The sequence below is a fragment of the Dromiciops gliroides genome, chromosome 2 (assembly GCF_019393635.1).
Source record: "Dromiciops gliroides isolate mDroGli1 chromosome 2, mDroGli1.pri, whole genome shotgun sequence".
NCBI classification, from domain to species: Eukaryota; Metazoa; Chordata; class Mammalia; order Microbiotheria; family Microbiotheriidae; genus Dromiciops; species Dromiciops gliroides.
Genome location: NC_057862.1, coordinates 542,223,182 through 542,242,286, shown reverse-complemented (window position 1 = coordinate 542,242,286; position 19,105 = coordinate 542,223,182). Strand labels below are relative to the sequence as shown.

The 19,105-nt window shown below is 42.4% G+C and overlaps 1 protein-coding gene across 4 annotated transcripts in view; it reads left to right on the top strand.

Annotated features, from left to right (window-relative positions):
• The window catches only part of PEBP4 (phosphatidylethanolamine binding protein 4), a 390,774-nt gene that overhangs the window by 88,171 nt on the left and 283,498 nt on the right, over positions 1-19,105 (top strand). The window lies entirely within an intron of this gene.

Genomic DNA, 19,105 nt, shown 5'->3' with positions numbered 1-19,105 from the left:
AGTTAGTCCATTTTCATTATAAGCATTGTCCTTCAAGAGACTGAACTTTTAAAAATTAGGATTTTAGGAACCTAAATCATTGGTTACTTATTAATAATAATAATTTCTCTCATTCCCCCATTTGATTCTATTGAGAGTTATAGCCTCCTCAGTGAATCACTAACTGATATGACAAACACTTCATCGTGTGTTTCTAACCATGGCACTTATATGGAGAAATAATGTGAGGGGAAAGGGGAAAGATGGACAGCTCTTTGACAAAATCCCCTTTGATAACATTTTGACAAAATTAAAGGTGGAAATCCCATTTGATAAGCAGACCTTAACAGATAAAGATCACTATGGGAAAAAGTAAATAGCAATAGAATTATGTATTTCATAGACCTTGTCTTTGTCTGTTCTGCTGGAAACAGCTAATGTAATCCTGTGGTTTGGGTATGGTCCCAGAGCAGTTCTTTTCCAGCTCAGGTCACTTGTAGAAATCCTTTTTTCTACTAAAAATTTCCTACAAAATTGGCCGTAACAGAATTTTAAATGTACTTTGCCAATAACCAGGTCAGATAATGAAAGTTAGCTCAAACTTTATGTCTCTCTTATGTAATTTGATTATTTTTTGCTAGAGGTTTATTGATTTTGTTGTCTTTTCAAGCAAGTAGATGTTAGGGTGGTGTTGTTTTTATTCAGTACAACAGAATCTGGCCCAAAGGAAAGTTTAGAACTTTTCCTCCCACACCAGACTGAGGGCAACTCTTTTATAGGGTGTAGATGGGGTGATCACCTGAGTGAGGGTGAAAATGTCCCTTATTGGTGGGTGGGTTGGAAGCAGTCTGGTGAGGGGCAATTGTTCTGATTTCCGGAGTTATCTCTGTTCCCTTGTGCCAATCATGGCAGCAGCCACACCTGATAGGATTATAGCCTCAAGAGGTGGTGGAGAGTAGAATGAAGGGTGGTCATCTCAGTCCCCAAACAGGTGTTGTTTATCTCCCTTACTTCTTTTAGGTGTCTCAAGGGAAAAAAAAATTCCCAGAAAACCTCTGAGGTAGCTCAGGCCCATAACATTCCCCCCTTTCTCTAATATCTAAGGGAAAAGGGGGCAAAGGTCCTTCTCCTGTAACTGCTTCAGGCTAAGCATGGTTGTAGAGCTGTCCCTAGATCACTGGGTGCTAAGTAGAAGTCTTTAAGAGCCTGGTCCAGGTGGTGAAGAGGTATACAAGAAGGAGTAATTGCTGCCATTAGGTTGAAAGCCTTGAGTCTGCTTGAGACAAACTTTACCAAGAGGTTAAAAAGGCAAGTGCCAGAAAATCAAAAGGACAAGGACTAATATCACTATTGGAATAAAGGGGGTCAACCAAGAAAGGAGCCAAGAACCCCAGGAACCTGAGTTAGGAGTGAAGAGCTGTTCACAAGTGTCCATCCAATGAGAGATATCATGGAGATTCTGTACTCAGGTCTCAACTGTCTTTGAATTGTTAATATATACACAACAAGATGTATTCTGGACCATACATACCCCACCTTTAGCTGCAAGAAGATAGTCTAAAGTTGTTCTGTATTCTGATACTACATTGGCTAGAGTATCAAAGGATTCTTGTAAATCTTGTAGGCCAGCTGCTGTTTCATTCAGAAGTCTCTCTATGTCCAAGGTAAGACTAGTTAATATAGTATCCTGTTCAATATAGCCTATAAAAGGGATAGTGAGAGGTTTTAACACTCTACCTGTATTGGTCTGGGCACATAGGGAACAGTGGTAACAAACTTCCTCCACAGTTTTGGTAATGCCCTTCTCAGTAAGCAGGGTTTTAATTAGGGTAATTAATGACTCTCTTCCTAAATGGGTGGTCTGAGGCTGACTTCCAGACCAAATTGCCTTGAAAGAGAAGCTGGGGGATCTATACCAACCAGTGGTTTCAAGAGTAAAACCTTGGCCTGTAGCAGAGCTTACTTCCTCTTATGTATAAGGTGAGATTCCTGGGGGAATGGAGGGATGGAGAGGGATCAAAGCGAGGGCATGGCATCCTCTGGCTGCAGCTTTCTTGGCAAGGTCTGCTTTCCAGTTTCCCTGAGAAATAGAGGAGTCTCCCATTTGGTGTCCCTGACAGTATATCACATAAGGGAGAGTACTGCCTCAAGAAGGTGCATGATTTCTGACCCATTTTTGATGGGAGAGTTCTTGGAGGTTAACAGTCCTTGTCCTTTCCAGATGGTACCAGGAGCATGAAGAACATGGATAGCATATTTGGAATCAATAGAGATGTTAGCTGACCTGTCCTTAGCCAACTCTAGGGCCCCCATAAGGGCAATTAAGTTCTGCTTTCCAACAGGGGTTAGAGAGCGGGAGGTGGGAGTTGGTATATGTCTGAGGTAAATTAACAGACTGGGATATAAGCTTGACTTTTTTTGTTAAGACCTTATAACCTTGTTCCCCTAAGAAATTTAGGGTATGTATAATATCAGTGAGACATGAGGAGTGGAATGGACTACAAATGACGATATCATCTACATATGGAATGATAGAACTCTCTTAGGGATAGTTCTCGAAGGTCTTTGCTAAGGGCATTCCCAAACAAGTGGGGGCTATTTCTGAACCCCTGGGGATGCACAGTCCAAATTAATTGCTGAGGTAGGGGATTGAAGGGGAAAGTCGATTCAAATTTGAAAAGTAACCTGCACTCCTCCTTCAGGGGAATGCAAAAAAGGGCATCATTAAGGTCAATTGCAGAGAACCAAAAAGAATTCCCTGAAATCTGGGTAATTATAGTACATGGATGAGGGACAATAGAGTGAAGGGGACCACATTCTCGTTTTCAGCTCTGAAGTCCTGCACCATCCTCCAAGACCCGTTTGGCTTTTGAACTGGAAGGTTGAGGGAATTACAGTAAATCAAGAGCACATAGGCTAGGAATTTCTCAATGAAAGGCTGTAGTCCCTCCCTAGCAGCCTGGGTAAGGGGGTATTGTTTTTTTATTTGGATAAGGGGAGGACTGTTTGAGCTGGATCATGACCGGATCCACATGTTTTGTATGTCCTAGGATCCCTATGTCCCAGATGCCAGTGTCAATTTGTACCCAGATTTCTAAAGGGATATTATCAGGTCTGAGGGGGGCAGGTGATTCAGGGAGTTGGGGAAGGAGGGGTATTAATATAAACTGGGATCCAAGCTTTTTCATGACATGTTACTGCATGCATTCTCATCACCCTACCCCCACTGGGAACTTCCAGTAATGGAAGCCAGGGAATGGTCAAAGATGACTGTAGGGGCATGGGTGAAGCCAGTGGAGGAAGGGTAAAGGGGACTGGGGAAATGGGTGTAGGCAACTTCAGGAGATCAGAAGCAATAACCTGTATTTATCTTACAGTTGTTGATCTGTTATATACTAATACTCTTGAAATCTTTCATGGTAGAATAGTTTAAAATCAGGAATTATTTGTAAAGTGTAAAAGTTTCCAAGAAAAAAAATATTTTTAAGTCTCTAACCATTGAACTGTACTAACTTAAGAACAGCTTTTTGGCTTTGATATAATTACTTCACTCTGGTAAAGCAGGACATGCCCTGCCTGCATTAAGGTTTACCCACCACTGAAGAAAAGGAAAAGAAGCAGCTACACTTTAACTTGATTGCTGCTCAATGTACCTCCTCTTGCCCAAAAAGCATAAAAACCTGAAGTAGCCACATGGTATCTTTTTTCTTTTTGAACTATGAGAGGTTAAAGAGTCATCTTTGTCCATCTCTTTCTGGTGGTGATTGATAAACATGATTATAATTTACCCAGAGTTTTGTGTCTCATAATTATTTTATTCATCACAGAAAGTAGGTAAAGCTCTAGTTTTCTTTTCATGGCCACTCTTCCAAAACATAATGTTCGATTTTTCCCTCCTTTTTCTGTCTAACTACATTTGTTGGAGCAAAAGTAGTTCCCATCTAACTAAATCAGATTTATAAGAATCCAAGTCATTCCCCAGTTGAGAAATGGTCAAAGGATGTGAACAGGCAGTTTTCTGATGAAGAAATCAAAGCTATATATTGCCATATGAAAAAATGCTCTAAATCATTATTGATTAGAGAAATGCAAATTAAAATAACTCTGAGGCACCACCTGACACCTATCAGATTGGCTAATATGACAAAAAAGGAAAGTAATAAATGTTGGAGAAGCTGTGGAAAAATTGGAACACTAACGCATTGTTGGTGGAGCTGTGAACTGATCCAACCATTCTGGAGAGCAGTTTGGAACTATGCCCAAAGGGATATAAAGTTGTGCACACCCTTTGACCCAGCAATACCACTATTAGGTCTTTTTTCCAAAGAGATCAAAAAAAAGGGAAAAGGACCCACATGTGCAAAAGTATTTATAGCTGTTCTTTTTGTGGTGTCAAGGAATTAGAAATTGAGGGGTGGCTGAGCAAGTTGTGGTTTAAGAATGTAATGGAATATTATTGTGCTATACGAAATGATGAGCAGGCAGATTTCAGAGAAACCTGGAAGGACTTTCATGAACTGATGCTGAGTGAGATGAGAAGAACCAGGAGAACATTATACACAGTATCAACAATATTGTGTGTTGATCAACTGTGATAGACTTGATTCTTCTCAGCAATACAATGGTCCAAGATAGTTCCAAAGGACTCATGATGGAAAATGCTCTCCAAATCCAGGAAAAAAAGAACTATGGAATCTAGATGCAGATCAACCCATACTATTTCTATTGTTTTTTGTTGTCTTTTTTTTCTTTTCTTTCTTTCTTTCTTTTTTTTTTTTTTTTGCGGGGCAATGGGGGTTAAGTGACTTGCCCAGGGTCACACAGCTAGTACGTGTCAAGTGTCTGAGGACGGATTTGAACTCAGGTACTCCTGAATCCAGGTGCTTTATCCACTGCGCCACCTAGCTGCCCCCAATGTCATTTTTCTTTTTTGAGGTTTTTCCTTTTTGCTCTGATTCTTCTCTCATAACATGACTAATGCAGAAATATGTTTAATGTGATTTACATATGTGACCTATATCAGATTGATTGCTGTCTTGGGGAGGGGAGAGGACGGGGAGGGAGGGAGAAAAATTTGAAACTAGAAATCTTATAAAAACAAATGTTGAAAACTATCTCTAAATGTAACTGGAAAATAATATGGAAAATAATTTTTTAAATAAAAAAGTAGTTCCCATCCCTGCATCCTCGAGGGATTTTCCTTTTTTTCTCTTTCTCTCTTAAAATAGCAATTAATATTTTTAGTCTTAGATGCTATGGTGTCCTGAGAGAAAGAAGAAAACTGAGGTAACAAATTTGCTTTTCTTTAGAGTGTATTATTTTGGAGGACTTAATATAAGGGAAATAGTGAATACTTTGTGGTCACCATTTGAATGCTAGGTTGCTGTGATGTGGCTAAAATTCTAGCTATACTGTCTAAAAAAATCTAATGAGTGGTCTTCAGTAAATTAGAAGTTTTAGCAAGAGTTTAGACTTTTAAGTATTTATTAAAGAGCATTAGGATCTAACGATCAGAGAGAAAGGTAAAAATCTAACTATTTCTAAGAGAACCCATCATCTGACCTGCCATAGCAAGGTCAGGAACAAAAAGGACACAATGCTTTCTTCCTCCTCCCAGAAGCCTCCTCTCCAACAGGAAACAGGCCATCCATACACGCACAGCTCCAAGCTAATTGGCTGGTAGCTTTGATTGACAAGTCCCACAGGTGGTTCTATAGATGTAACTTCCAGATGCTAAAGTCACATGGCCTCTAAATCACATGCTTTCTCCTCATGGTGGAACCTCCCCACAGCATCTCTCCAGTAGGGGATGCCAAACCAACTCTCACATCAGCATTGCAGAAACAATTGGAATCAATTGGTTCTCACTTGATCCACTCTCCTTCAACTCTGCTCCTCTCCCCATGGCTGATGTTTAAAGTACACATTTAGTTTCTTATTGCAGACTAGAGGACATAAACATTTTACTCATCTCTGATGTGTCATGTATTGTAGTCTATTGGGAATAGAGTCCTGAATGACCAAGATTCTTGGTATTATGTCTGAGGCTCTCGATCTCCTAAGATTGATGGGGCAGAATCTCAGACACTTGCCACATTAGAAAATCAGCCTCAGGCTATCTCAAGGAGTCCATATTGACATAAAATCTCTTACTTACAAAAGGGCACCTCCTAGCTATTGGGGAGTCATAGCCACAGCATAGGAGATGCCCAGGGGTTGGGGGCGGGGAGGAAAACAGATACAACATACAGCTTTCCTTGGCTGTCTACCAAAGGGTTGATATAGCAGAAGAGAAAAAGAAATGTTGACAGGGAAGGCACCTGGTTCTTACATAAAATGCAACCACACCCTTCCTCAATCCTGATGTTTCACTTGGTTCTGAGTCATTCTACAAGGAACCAAAGCTGCCCAAAGGCTCTACAGAAAGTGTCAGGGTCATAAGCAAATTTGTATGCCTGGGGTAAATTCATTTGGGTGGAGGATAAGGTGGTTAAGGGGGCAAGCACTCTTGTTTGTGGTTGAGGTGGATTAGAGATGATATCTTGGAAGTTGATGAGTTTGTATGAAGAGGAAAAGGTTTGGATTGGAGAAGACTGAACTACATACCGAAGGAGGAAGAGAAAGAGTGGTGTCTATGGCATCTATGGGGCTCCATAGATAACAGCAACAAGTACAGGAACAAAATGAATGAACTCTATTCCCAATAGATGACAATACATGACACATCAAAAGGAGGAAATGTGGTGACTGATTGTTAGCAGTGATTCAGCTCACTTACTTCTTCCAACTGAGCAGCTGCCCCTAGCCAGGGTGTTGACAACTCCCCTTTCTTTTCTAGCCACCATTCCTCCCCCTACTCTTGCTTTCCCCCACCTCCACCAGTTCTTCCCTGCTCCCGCCCTGGCCAATTCCCGTTGGAAAGCAACAACTTCTGCAATTTAAAAACTGTTCTATAGTGGTTTTATTTAAAGCAAGAAATAATAAGTAAATTTTACTTTTTTCTTTATCATAGCCAAAATCATAGTTTACATTTTAACTTTTATAAAATAGTCATGAGGGAGTATTTCTTAAAAAGTACTAATGTTGCTAGATAGCTTACCATCATTTCGAGGATAGGTACATAAGCACCTATCATGAGTGATTGTACTGTCTTTGAGTCATTCTCTCTAATACAGTTTAAGGAAGTGGGAAAGCTTAAATGATTGTTGAATGAATTGAGTAAACTCATTTAAGTCATGTGCAGATATAGTTTAAAATATAAGCCAACATACTCTCCACCTCCAGAGAAAGAACTGATATTGATTGAACACAGACTGAAGCATGCTATTTTGTGCTCTTTTTTTTACTTGAGTCTTTTTATGTAAAATGACTAATATGGTAATGTTTTACATAATTGCACATGTATAACCTAGACTGATTGCTTGCAACCTTGGGGAGGGTTGACGGTATGGAGGGAGGGAAAAAACATTAAAAGAAGAATAAAATAAAATGTAAGCCAAAGCATCATAACTAGAAGGAATTAGAAACATGGAGAGAAATAAACCCCAAGGCATTGAAGGCAAGAAAAGTTGAAGTCATACTCAATTAAGAGACTAAATTAGAAAAAGAAGATTAAAAGAAGGGAGGTGACTCTTGACAGACTTTTACATTTGATGCCCCAATAGTAAAATAATGTGAAAATATGAAATAGTTCAGAAAATAAGTGATGTAGAAGCTGCCCTTATTAAGGGCAGCTACAGTTGGGACATGATGATATGGATGCAAAAGAAAGATTAGCCTAAGTACAAGGGAGAATGTTCACACTTGCTGCAGGAGGATGAGTTGGAAGATAGCGGGAGATAGAAGTAGAAAACATTGAAAGGAAGTGAATAAGATACTGAAGTTATAATAACATTGACTCTGAGTAGCACATCTGACTCCTGACTCATCCCATGTAGATGCATAGGAGTAGAGGGAATGATTGGAGAAGCAGCCTCGTGAAAACCCCCCTACCATTAGGGATAACCATCCCTTTGGTTCTTCTCACCATATCTCTGCTGAGTTACCCATTGATTTCCTCCCTTCAAAGGAAGAGTTCTTCACATGGTGGACCACAGGCCCATCTATTATGCCTGGGGATCTTTTTTTTTTTTTTTCAGGGCAATGAAGGTTAAATCGCTTGTCCAAGATCACTTAGCTAGTAAGTGTCAAGCATCTGAGGTCGGATTTGAACTCAGGTCCTCCTGGATCCAGGGCAGGTGCTTTATCCACTGCGCCACCTAGCTGCCCCCAATGCCTGGGGACCTTATATAGACATTTGACAGTGAGGTGCAAATCCTGACTCAGACTTTACCCAGAAAAAAAACAAATATGGGAAACTAGATCAAGCAAAACTCTGCCAGATCTGTAATTCCTGGACCTAAACCCAGAAGAACATAGGCGGGCTCCTCATGACTTCACAGTGTTTTTACACACGATAAAAGAGAATGGATGAGGAGTCAGCTGAAGGTTGGGTGGAAGCAATCTAAAGAATGCTAGATCCAGGGCCTTTGCCCTTCCTCAAACAAAAAAGAGACTCTTAAATAAGACTCTTAGAAATCCCTGTCTGCTGTGGGAAATGATGGAGTAGGAGTTCAATCGCCTAACAAGAAGAATATGATTTAGAAGACTAAGGGAGCAAATAGGCACAGGATGGAGAGACCCTTCCCCAGCTAGGCACTGCCTCCACATTATGAGTAGGCCACCCTGGGAGGAGTCACTGGACCCCACCTTCCCCCCCCCAACTATGAAGAAGAGATGAGAGTGATTCTACAAGATTTAGGGAATATTCCATTTGGGTGAGAGGGGGGAAAATCCTCCCAAACAATACCCCATTTAAGTCTGGGCCCACTTGAAGTTTCTCTTTAATAACCCAGATAAGGAATAGGATTGTTTGGTTTGCAGCTCTGAAAATTTTTGCTTTAATACCCTAACCCCACTACAACCCATTAGGGGTTCTATGTTTGGAACCATGAAGACAACTAATAGTTATTGGGTCACACCCAATAGCTTAAAAATGATGCAATGCATGTGCTATTTAAGTTCAGACTTCAAAAATAAGGAAAGGAAAGGAAAGGAAAGGAAAAAGGAAGAGAAAGAAAGAAAAGAAAAGAAAAAGAAAGAAAGAGTACAGTGGGATGTGGTCACTTGGGGTAGGAAGGTTAGGCTTCCTGGCCAGTTGTTGCCCTCATGGCCATCCCAACTTAGCCAGACTGATCCCCAGCCAACAAAACAGGCCATGCAAAGGGAGAGGGCCTTCTCTGATAGTCTAAGCACAAGTTTGCAAGTGCATTGAGACTGATTTGGGTATGTTCCTCTAAGTAGAGGAGGACAACACTAGAGCTGCCTTGTTTGTGCAGAGACAACAGATCGCTCATGAAAGTTCAGCAGAGGTATGGTGAGAAGAACCAAAGGAATGGGAAGCCCTAATGATGGGACTGGGATAAGGACCTGACAAAGTGCCTCCCACAAGAAGATCAGGACAGACAATGCCAAATCGCCCAAGTCTGCCCCCTGGAGTTTATCTAGGAATTACAAAACAACCTAATGAGTCAAAGGTTCCCCATCTTACTCTTCTGGGATATGGGAAGTAGAAAAGTCTAGTCCTAGGTATTGTTATATGGTCACCCTGACTATTGAAGTGGATGCTGGGTCCTCCTCCAGATGCCTCAGGGTGAGGAACCAGCCCAGTCATCGCCATATTGAGGTATATAGGATGACCGATAATCATACCTTACATTAGCCAACGGGAAATGGCGGGCCCAATAGCATGATGAGATCTGCATCCCATGATCCACAATGCCCAAGGATTGCTGTGTCCCCGAAAGGGACGTCCATAAAGGAAGAATAATCTCTAATACAAGAATATGATGGGGTTTGACACCTTTAGTACCAACATTTGATGGCGTCTCCTGACCAGGGAGATGCCCATTCAGTTTGTCACTGGTTCCATGAATTTGGGGACTGGCCTATACTCCTAAACCAGCCCTGGGTAAAGATTCCCATTTGTGTTCCCGACCCAGAAAAGTATTGGTGACTCTGAGCACCATTTGTCTCTTCTCTGATGAGGTGACTTATTGTATGGATCCCTCCTTCCATCTGTGCAATATAGATGTGGTGGAGTTCTTCCAGTCAGTCAGAAACTGAAGAGAACTCCTAAAGAGATTTGGGCAGCAATGAACAGACTAGGCAACAGCTTTGAACTCTTCCTCCTGGTGGGAATCCTTTCTGGGGTGCCCTCCCCACAAGGCAATGATTCTACTAAAGGTTCAAGCATATTTTTTCAATGCCTTTGTTTGGGACTTTGCTAAGACTATGCAAGTCTATGGTCTTGTGTCTGTGGGCACAGAGAGCTTTAGTAAAAAACAAACAAATAAAGCCAGTGCAACATTCTTAGAAAGAACCTCAGTGGCTGCCTAGTATCATTCAAGGTATGGAAAGATACAACCTGACCAAACCAGGCATCCTCCCCCACGCCCTGCAGGAGGGAGGGGTCAGGTAGACAGAAACTTATTGAGCAATCCATGAGTGTGGCTCCTGTGACATGAAAGGGACACTACCAATCCCTTTGTGTTCTGTGAGCAAGATATATCATAAGCATCTTAAAAAGGTTTGCTAGGGCTGTTTACCCTATGCTAATGCTTTTGAAAAATGAAGTTTCAGAGTAGTGTAAAACACTGCTACTTCTAACCACTGTTGCCACTCAGATCCATCTGGATGTATTTTGCCTCTCAGGGAACTGATTAGTGCATGTGTCCTTGTATCCTTTCTGTAGTTACCACTGGTGGTTCAGATAAGATCAATAAACCCTGAAGAGTTAGATTTAAGGAATATTTTTGTTCCCTGAAATCAAGGGCTATATTAAAATTACCCAAGAAGTGGAAGAGGCATCTAACCACTTCTTAAAAGTCTGATTTCACAGATCCTCCATTAAATTGTTCTGATGCCTCATTGTGCTGTCGAGGTGACCCAGGATTCTCAAAGGCCATGCCAGTGGAATGCTAGCACTGACAGTTTCTACCAAGCTAGAAAGGCTTCAAGTACGGGCCTGGCGATGGGTTATGTGTCTTATGTCCAAAGACTAGGTGACTAGGTTTGAGGAAGCTCATTACCAAGTTTGGCCATGGGGTAATGACTTTTCTTTTGGCCCCCGGAGCTCTTGTAGACCATCTACTAAATTTTCTGGATTGGGGGAGGGACTACCCATGCTGACGAAATCACAGATCCTTGAAGTATTGAAATAAGTAATTTTACCAAACCAGAAAAGGCCTGGCTTAGATTTGGGAAAAGTAGCTGAAATCACTGTACCATGACACCAAAAACTGTGCATGTTTTTTTCAAAAACTTGGCACTGCCCACTGGCACATAAATATCTTATTTTTTAAAAAGATGTTTCAGTTCCATGTTTAGGAATGTTTTTAATGTAGATATGCACGTGTGGATATACCTCTGTGTACACTTGTTCTTGAGTTATCATGGATCCTGTTCTGGGACAGGAAAGTGACTACTTCAGTGTACATGCCTACTGGATATGCACAGGTACAAACATGGGTTTCAGTACATTGGGATAAGAAGAGTTCCTTTGGTTCTAGAACATCAGGTGTGCTGCTCTTTCATAGCAGAGTCCAGAGGGAGCCAAGTTGGATGAAAGAGTGATGGGTAGAGAAATCAGCCCAGGACAATCAAGTTTTCTCACAGAGCAGACACCAGAACCTGGGAGGGGGTGCAATATCCTGGAAGAAAGCGGCAGGGGTCACTTCATCCTCATGGCAACCCTTATTCCCATGTGACCCTCTGGAGATAGTCAGCACAACCGCCCCTGGATGTCATTCCTACCTTTCTAAACCTTGTGAAAGTGAGAGCCAATAAGCAGGGCCGGGGTGGGGGGGGAGCATAAGGCCACCCTTTTTCCAGTGTGCCCTGGTGGGAATGTCATCTATGTTGCCACACTTTCCTCCCAAATCTGGCTTGTATTAAAACTAAGCACGGCCTAGAACATATTATTCTTCAGTGTATACCTACATGTCCTTTTGTCTCTTTCAAAGGGATTTGATTTTAAGCATTCAGCTTATATTTGGAGATGGCCTGTATTGAGACCAAGTAGAGGACCTCATTTTTAATGACGACCTCATTAGACAGTCTTGATGCCCGCATCTAGGGACAAGAAATCAGGATTTGACCACAGTCTTCAGCACTGATCACTCCGGTTCCGGTGCGTCCTATTAGCACCATAGAGCAGCATAGGCCTTGACTCTGTATGGAGACAGACATGTGTGAACACCCCTATGCACCACAATGATTACCTAAGGGGAGCAGAGCCAGGACCAAACCCCCTAACTGGACTGCATCTCCTAGCTACAACTGGCCTCTGTCCTACACTCCCTACAAGCTTCATTTATCACCATCCATAGGCCCATTTGATCCCAAATGCTCCAGCCTTCCTTTCTGATAAGCCCTGGCTCCCCTAAACATCTGAGAAGTACGAGAGCAATCAGCCACCTGTCCCTTGCTTAAGCCATTCATGGCAACCCCAGGCTGCAGTATCGTAGGAAAGCCTCCCACATGCAGACAAAGCCTGTGTGCCCTGTGGCATCTCATTCTTCCATGACAGTCAGTTCAGAGGGTTACTGTTTGGAAGGCTGAACTTGAGAACCTGCAGGAAACCTTCATACCATTATGTTGGGATGGACCATCTATCACTGGGATTCCACTAAACACCTTTTAAGACAATCAGTAGAGAAGGAATGGCATGTGTTCTGGAATCCCTGAATTCTTGTGTGGCCATCCACAAAAGGAAGATCTCGTGGGCCTGAGACGCATAAGGCTCACTTGCAGCAGGCTGCCTCTGCTCTGGATGTGCCCTCTCTTCCTGTCTATTTTCTGGAAACTTCCATATTCTGTGCTTATATGCCCCATTTTATTCTCTGGGGAGTGCATCTAGTGTTTACTTGCTTGTGACATCAGAGATGAAAAACCAACCAGATGCTCTGATCAAGAGCCTGCTCCCTCCTTTTAAGACCTGGGCCTTGGGAGCTGCCCTCTTGGCAGAAGTAACATTTCCCAGGCTGTCCAACACATTGGCTAGGAGCAAAAGAGAGCGCATTGAAGATAGATGGTGCTGAGTCCAAGTGTGGCCTTTTCAAGGCACCATTGCTGATCCTCTTCCTCTTTCTGGTGTGGCCTAAAGTCACATCCTAGGTTCTAGCAACTACACTGCTTATATTTTTCTTTTGTGGCTCTTGCTCTATACTCCAGGTACCACACACACACATTCCCCCAAGGTGTCAAAGTGTTTCATTTTTGGCCTTGGGCGTTCCCCTGTGTGAGTTAAAATGTGTCATAATAAAGGCCAATTTTCACTTTTCTGGACTGTCTGGTTCTTTTGTGAAACTCCCTCTAGATCCCATAATTGTTATAAAGGACTGAGGAAGGGGCAGCTAGGTGGTATATTGGATAAAGCATTGGCCCAGGATTCAGGAGGACCTGAGTTCAAATCCTACCTCAGATACTTGACACTTACTAGCTGTGTGATCCTGGGCAAGTCACTTAACCCTCATTGCCCTGCCAAAAAAATAAATAAAATAAAAGACTGAGGAAGCTTGTCCCTTTCGGGACAAAGGAGTGGGGTGGGGAAGCATGATAGCCTGTGTATACCAACTCGTTATTTAGAGAAATCTGTGCTTAGATACAAGCCTTGGAAGGGGGATCCCTTTTCCTTCCCAATGTGTCTCCTTGGGATTCATCCACACTGGATTCACCAGTTGCTGATTGTTGGCATCCCAATGGATACTCCCTTTGGTCAGCTTTGGATTTAACCTGGCCTGTCTATTCCCATGGGTTTGATAGAAAGGCACCAGATAGTCATTGTCCATGACTTTCATAGCTCTTGGACTCCTTAAAGAAGGTAGAATATTTGGGTTCTGACTCTCCCAGATTCTAGGTTGATTTCCCATAATTCTTTACCTCCCATCTTCTTACCTCCTTTCTTTCCCCATCCCCCACAAACTGCATTGTTTATGTGAGGGCTAGTTTCTAAACCTCTTGCACACAATTTCATTCCTTTTTTTTAAGCAGTCCAGGCTGGGTTTGTTAGATGGAAAGAGGTTATAAGCCCGCCTCTCACCCTAATAAGGAAGCCATGTCACATCTCTATAAGCTTCAGTTTCCCCATCTGTAGCACACACCTTCATTTGCATCATCTTGGGGAGGGTGAGAGGCCAAATGATATCACCCGTGGTATCTCTTATGTGCTTATATGGGGGGAAATGAGTACAAAATCCATAGAGGATTATTCTCACCCATAGGAGTATATCATAAGCCCCCAAGACCAGGGGGTGGGAGAGTTCTGCAGGCTTGGGAAGGAAAGCTAAGAAGTATAAATGTAAAGGCATACTGTATGAGCAATACTGTATGAATTTTATTGGGGATTTTTCTAGAAGCACTTTAAAAAGACCTAACAAAGTCAGTTTGCTTATTGGCCAAGGATCTGACTAGGTATAATTCAGTCTCCCTCTCTCTCTTTTTCTCAGGCAAATCCTGTTCTTTGAATAGATAACATAACTTCTCTATGATAACCCTTTGTGCTCATAGCTAACTGGTTTATCCAAAAGAGAAACAAAGTGGGACTGCCTGGAATAGGAGATCAGGCAGCTAACTAAATTATTAGTCAAGGAAACTGTGAACAAGGGGCCTTGTGAGTCAAAAGATAGTGGAGATGTTTTGTGCAGAGACAGGGACAAAGAGTGAAACAAATGTTTCCAATCCAGGGGACCTGGAAAACTCAGAGAAGAACAAAGGCTGCTTACACAAGACAAGCTGGAGGGTCATCCCCGAAGATGCTTAAATACCGCATTACTTTACAGGTTAGGAAAGGCGATGTGCTAGGCCTTTGGCCTTTGCCTACCTGGAGGTTCTCTACACTAGCCTGGCAAATGGTATTATCATGAAATGGGCTGTCTTGCCCAATGGGATCCCAGGATCAGACCCTTTGCACCAAGGCCTGAGGCCACCAGCCAAACCACCAAATGGAATGAGGGGCTAGGGTATTTGGGACAAGATCTGTGTCCACAGGTACTGCTTGGCCCAAGGGCCATTCCTGCTCTCTGGCCCTGAGGGAACTTGCCTACGAGCAGAAAGGACTTCTGAGGGAAATAGTCCATCCCACACAGAGGGAGCTAGAAGTACCCTGTCCATGACCACTGACTCTGGAAATGAGGAGAAGAAGCTGAGGATCCCTCTGTACTTCTCCTTGCCTCTCCCCCTTCTTCCCCTCAATTCATCAGCTCAACAACAAAGTCTGGTTGCCCTTTAAGGAAGCTTTGCTTTTCAGTTTTCCCCTCTGTAGAACATCCCCCTCACCCATTAGCTAAATCTCAGTGAGTTTTGTGTGTTCCAACTGCCTAAAAAGAAGGTCTAAATCTCAGGGTGGTTATTTGGGGTTTGGTGGGGAGTGGGGCAGATCCTAAGCATTAAGAGTAAGGAGACCTGTTTCAGCCTCAGTTGCTTGAGGAAGAGAAAAGTCTGTGGGGTTTTATGAGATTGAAAGTGAGTGATTGCTCCAGCAATGATGACTTAAGGGTCTGTGACTTGAGCCTGGTTGTCTTAATTCTCTGACTCTATGTCGCCAGTGAACAAAAATATTTTTCACCACCTTCAGGGCAAGCAAAGTTCAATTCTTTCCTGTCTGCTTCTGGTCTCTTTTCTATCTCTGTGTTCCTCCATCTATTTCTGTCTCTCTTGAGTCTCTTCCTCTAAGCATTTCTTCTTCTGCATCTTTTTCTGGGTCTCTCCCTCTTTTTCTGTCTTGTCCCCTCCCTCCAGATCCCTTGAGCAGAAGGAAGATCTTAACCTGGGCACTTAAGAAGGAAAATGCTTAGAAAACCCATCCATTCTTCTTTTCCTAATATTTCATGTCAGGAGCCTGACACAATTACTCTCCCCTCTCTCCCCAACCCAATTACATGGATATAGAGAATCTTTGTAGAATGCTCAGAACGGCCTCACCAACGACCAACTGTCACACAGGTTCTCCAAAAGGCCTTTTCTCAACACTGGCCACCTGCCTACCTCTGAAGGCAGATCTTATTAGTCTATGGTAGCCCAAATTCTGGTTCTCTGTGGTGGGGAGAAGGTTATCCCTGCCTTATCTGGCCCAAGTCCCACATTGACACCCAGGCTGTCCCTTGGGGACCATACTTTTGCACCAAATCCCCCTTGCCACCACCATCATTCCCCATTCTTCTCTGGGTAGGTAATAGAGGTTGTTCTTATCTACTACCTGAGACTGATTTAGGAGTCTTCAGTCAGAAGCTGGTTGAGATAGAAAAAAAATTAGACATCAAGAAATATGACAGGGGCAGCTAGGTGGCACAGTGGATAAAGGACCTGCCCTGGATTCAGGAGGATCTGAGTTCAAATCCAGACTCAGAAACTTGATACTTACTAACTGTGTGACCCTGGGCAAGTCATTTAACCCTTATTGCCCTGCAAAAAGAAAGAAAGAAAGAAATATGACACAGGGGAACCAGACTAGGTGGGGAAACAATCGATCTGTCCTTCTAAGCTCTTGTCCTTGAGGACCAAAAGGAGCTAAGAAATAGCTCAATTTTCCCAAATTTCCAAGGGTTTTAAAAATATATTTCTGATAGTTGGAGGAAGCATGGTATTGGGGGGAAAGTAATAAATCTGGGTTCAAATCCTGACTCTGCTACCTATTATCTGTGTCACTTCTCTATAGGCCTCAGTTTCCCCATCTATGATATGATAGGGTAGGTGTAAACAGCCTCCCATATGCCCTCCTAACTCCATATCCTTTGATGCTAGAAGTCAGGAGTTAGGAATTCTATACATCCTTATGTCTGTTAGGCTTGGAATAAATCCCATCCCCTCTCAGTGCCTCAGTTTCCCCCTGCATCAAATATATAGAATTATTCCTGCATCCTCTCTGCCTCAGATGTATTTCGAGAAGTGATCATACCTATAATAAAGGGCCTTGAGCACCTTGGAAAAGAGACTAGTAAATATGTGACTAATTTGGGCTAGTAAGCTCAATTCTTCCCTTCTCACAAAGGCCTATAAAGCTCAGCTCTTCAGGGACTGGATGAAGGGACAAATGTGTTTGAAAATATTTCTGAATCCCAACTATACATTTCATGATGACTTTGGCTCTGCCTCTCACAAAAGGCCATGGATTTGGCCTCAGGCTCCTTCAATTTCTAGGATAGATGGATTCATTAATATATGATCTGTAGCTACACAGAGAGTATGCTCAGGCCTAGCTATTGGCTTCTGGGACACCACCTCTGGGCACATCTGGAGAAAAGAGGCCTCAGTGTCCAGAGTAGGCCCTGAAGGATGCTGAACTGTTCTCTAGCATGACTGAGTAGTTACTGTGAGGTCTGCCACTGAGTCAGGCTACCCCTGAGGGCAAATGGGCACTTGGCCTTGGGCTCAAGGGATAATCTACCCTTTATAATGATGTCACGTAGGAAGCACAGGATGAAGAAGGAAGGGAACTGCTTTGTGCTGAGCCCCTGGAAACTGTGAGTGACCTGGCATCCTAGGAAATTGCCCCAGCTACTCGATGGAGGCCTGCTGGCTCATTCTGTCCTTCTTTGCTCCCCATCTGTAGAATATTTCTTCCCCCACTGGCTAACTTAAACATAGGTGCAGTTTTTGCTGAATCCAAAAAATAAACACAAATTTTCAAAAGATCCTGTTATAAAGAGGAAATAAACATTTCTTCCTTTAAAAAAACACATTATTAGCACTCTCATTAAAATGCCATTTCTTTTTTTAAAAGCACAAACATATACAATATGTTTTAATAAGCAGAAAACACAACACCCATTTATTCTACAATTAATACAAAGCATAAACATTGTAATATCTTTTTGATTTTGCTTCAATAAAAGTTAAAATGCCATTTCTAAATTGAGCATCTGACCTGAAAAGGATCAGTAGCTAATAAGTACCAATAGTGGTTAATAATAGCTGACATAGCTGTGGTATGTTTTGTTGTTGTTGTTATGGTTTTGTTTTGTGTTTCTTGGTGGGGCAGGGCAATGAGGGTTAAGTGATTTGCCCAGGGTCACACAGCTAGTAAGTATCAAGTGTCTGAGGCCGAATTTGAACTCAGGTCCTCCTGAATCCAGGGCCGGTGATTTATCCACTGCGCCACCTAGCTGCCCCCAATATCTGTGGTATTTTTAAGTGTTTTCCTTACAACAACCCCATGAGGTAGGTAGTACACATATTCTTATCCTCATTTTGAAGAAACTGCAGCTCAGTGAGTTTGTTAGTATTCAGTAGATAAGAGATTGACTTTTTTTTTCTTTTTTGCCTCTGTGCATTTGGTTTCAATATGAAAGGCAGCAAAAGGTAGACCTTAGACTTATAGAGTACCAGACATGCTAGAGACCTCAGAAATGGTTTAATCCAACTCCCTCATTTCATAGATAAGGAAACTGAGGCCCAGAATTGGAAAGTTATTTACCTGACATCACACAGAGAGCTACACCTACACCTCACTCTACCCTCCATCCGTCCTATCTATCCTTATTTTGTCAAGAGCTCCCACGTCCCTTTATTTTCCCACTGAAAATAAGCCCATTTCATGGGGCAGTTAGGTGGCACAGTGGATAGAGCACTGGACCCAGAGGCAGGAAGATCTGAGTTCAAATCAGACCTCAGATACTTCTTATCTGTGTGACCATGGGCAAGTCATTTAACCTCGATTTGACTCAGTTTCCTCAACTATAAAGTAGGTATAATCCCAGTCCCTACCTCCCAGGGTTGGTGTGAAGTACAAATGAGACAATATTTGTAAAGCACTTAGCACAGTGCCTGGCACATAGTAGATGCTATCTACAAATGTTTATTCCCTCCCCTTCCTTACTCTGTAATAATAGAATCCAATCTTTTTGTCTCTTAAAATACTTAGCTTCCTTCAAGGCTCAATTCAAGGCTTCTTTAGGCAAGCCTTTGCCCCCCCCCCCCAGTTAATAATGTTCTTACCCTTCTAAAATGATCTTATATTTGTTTATCTGTGTAAATGTTTCTATCTATCCCAGTCACCTAGATGTAAACTCTTTGAAAGTAGGGATTATTT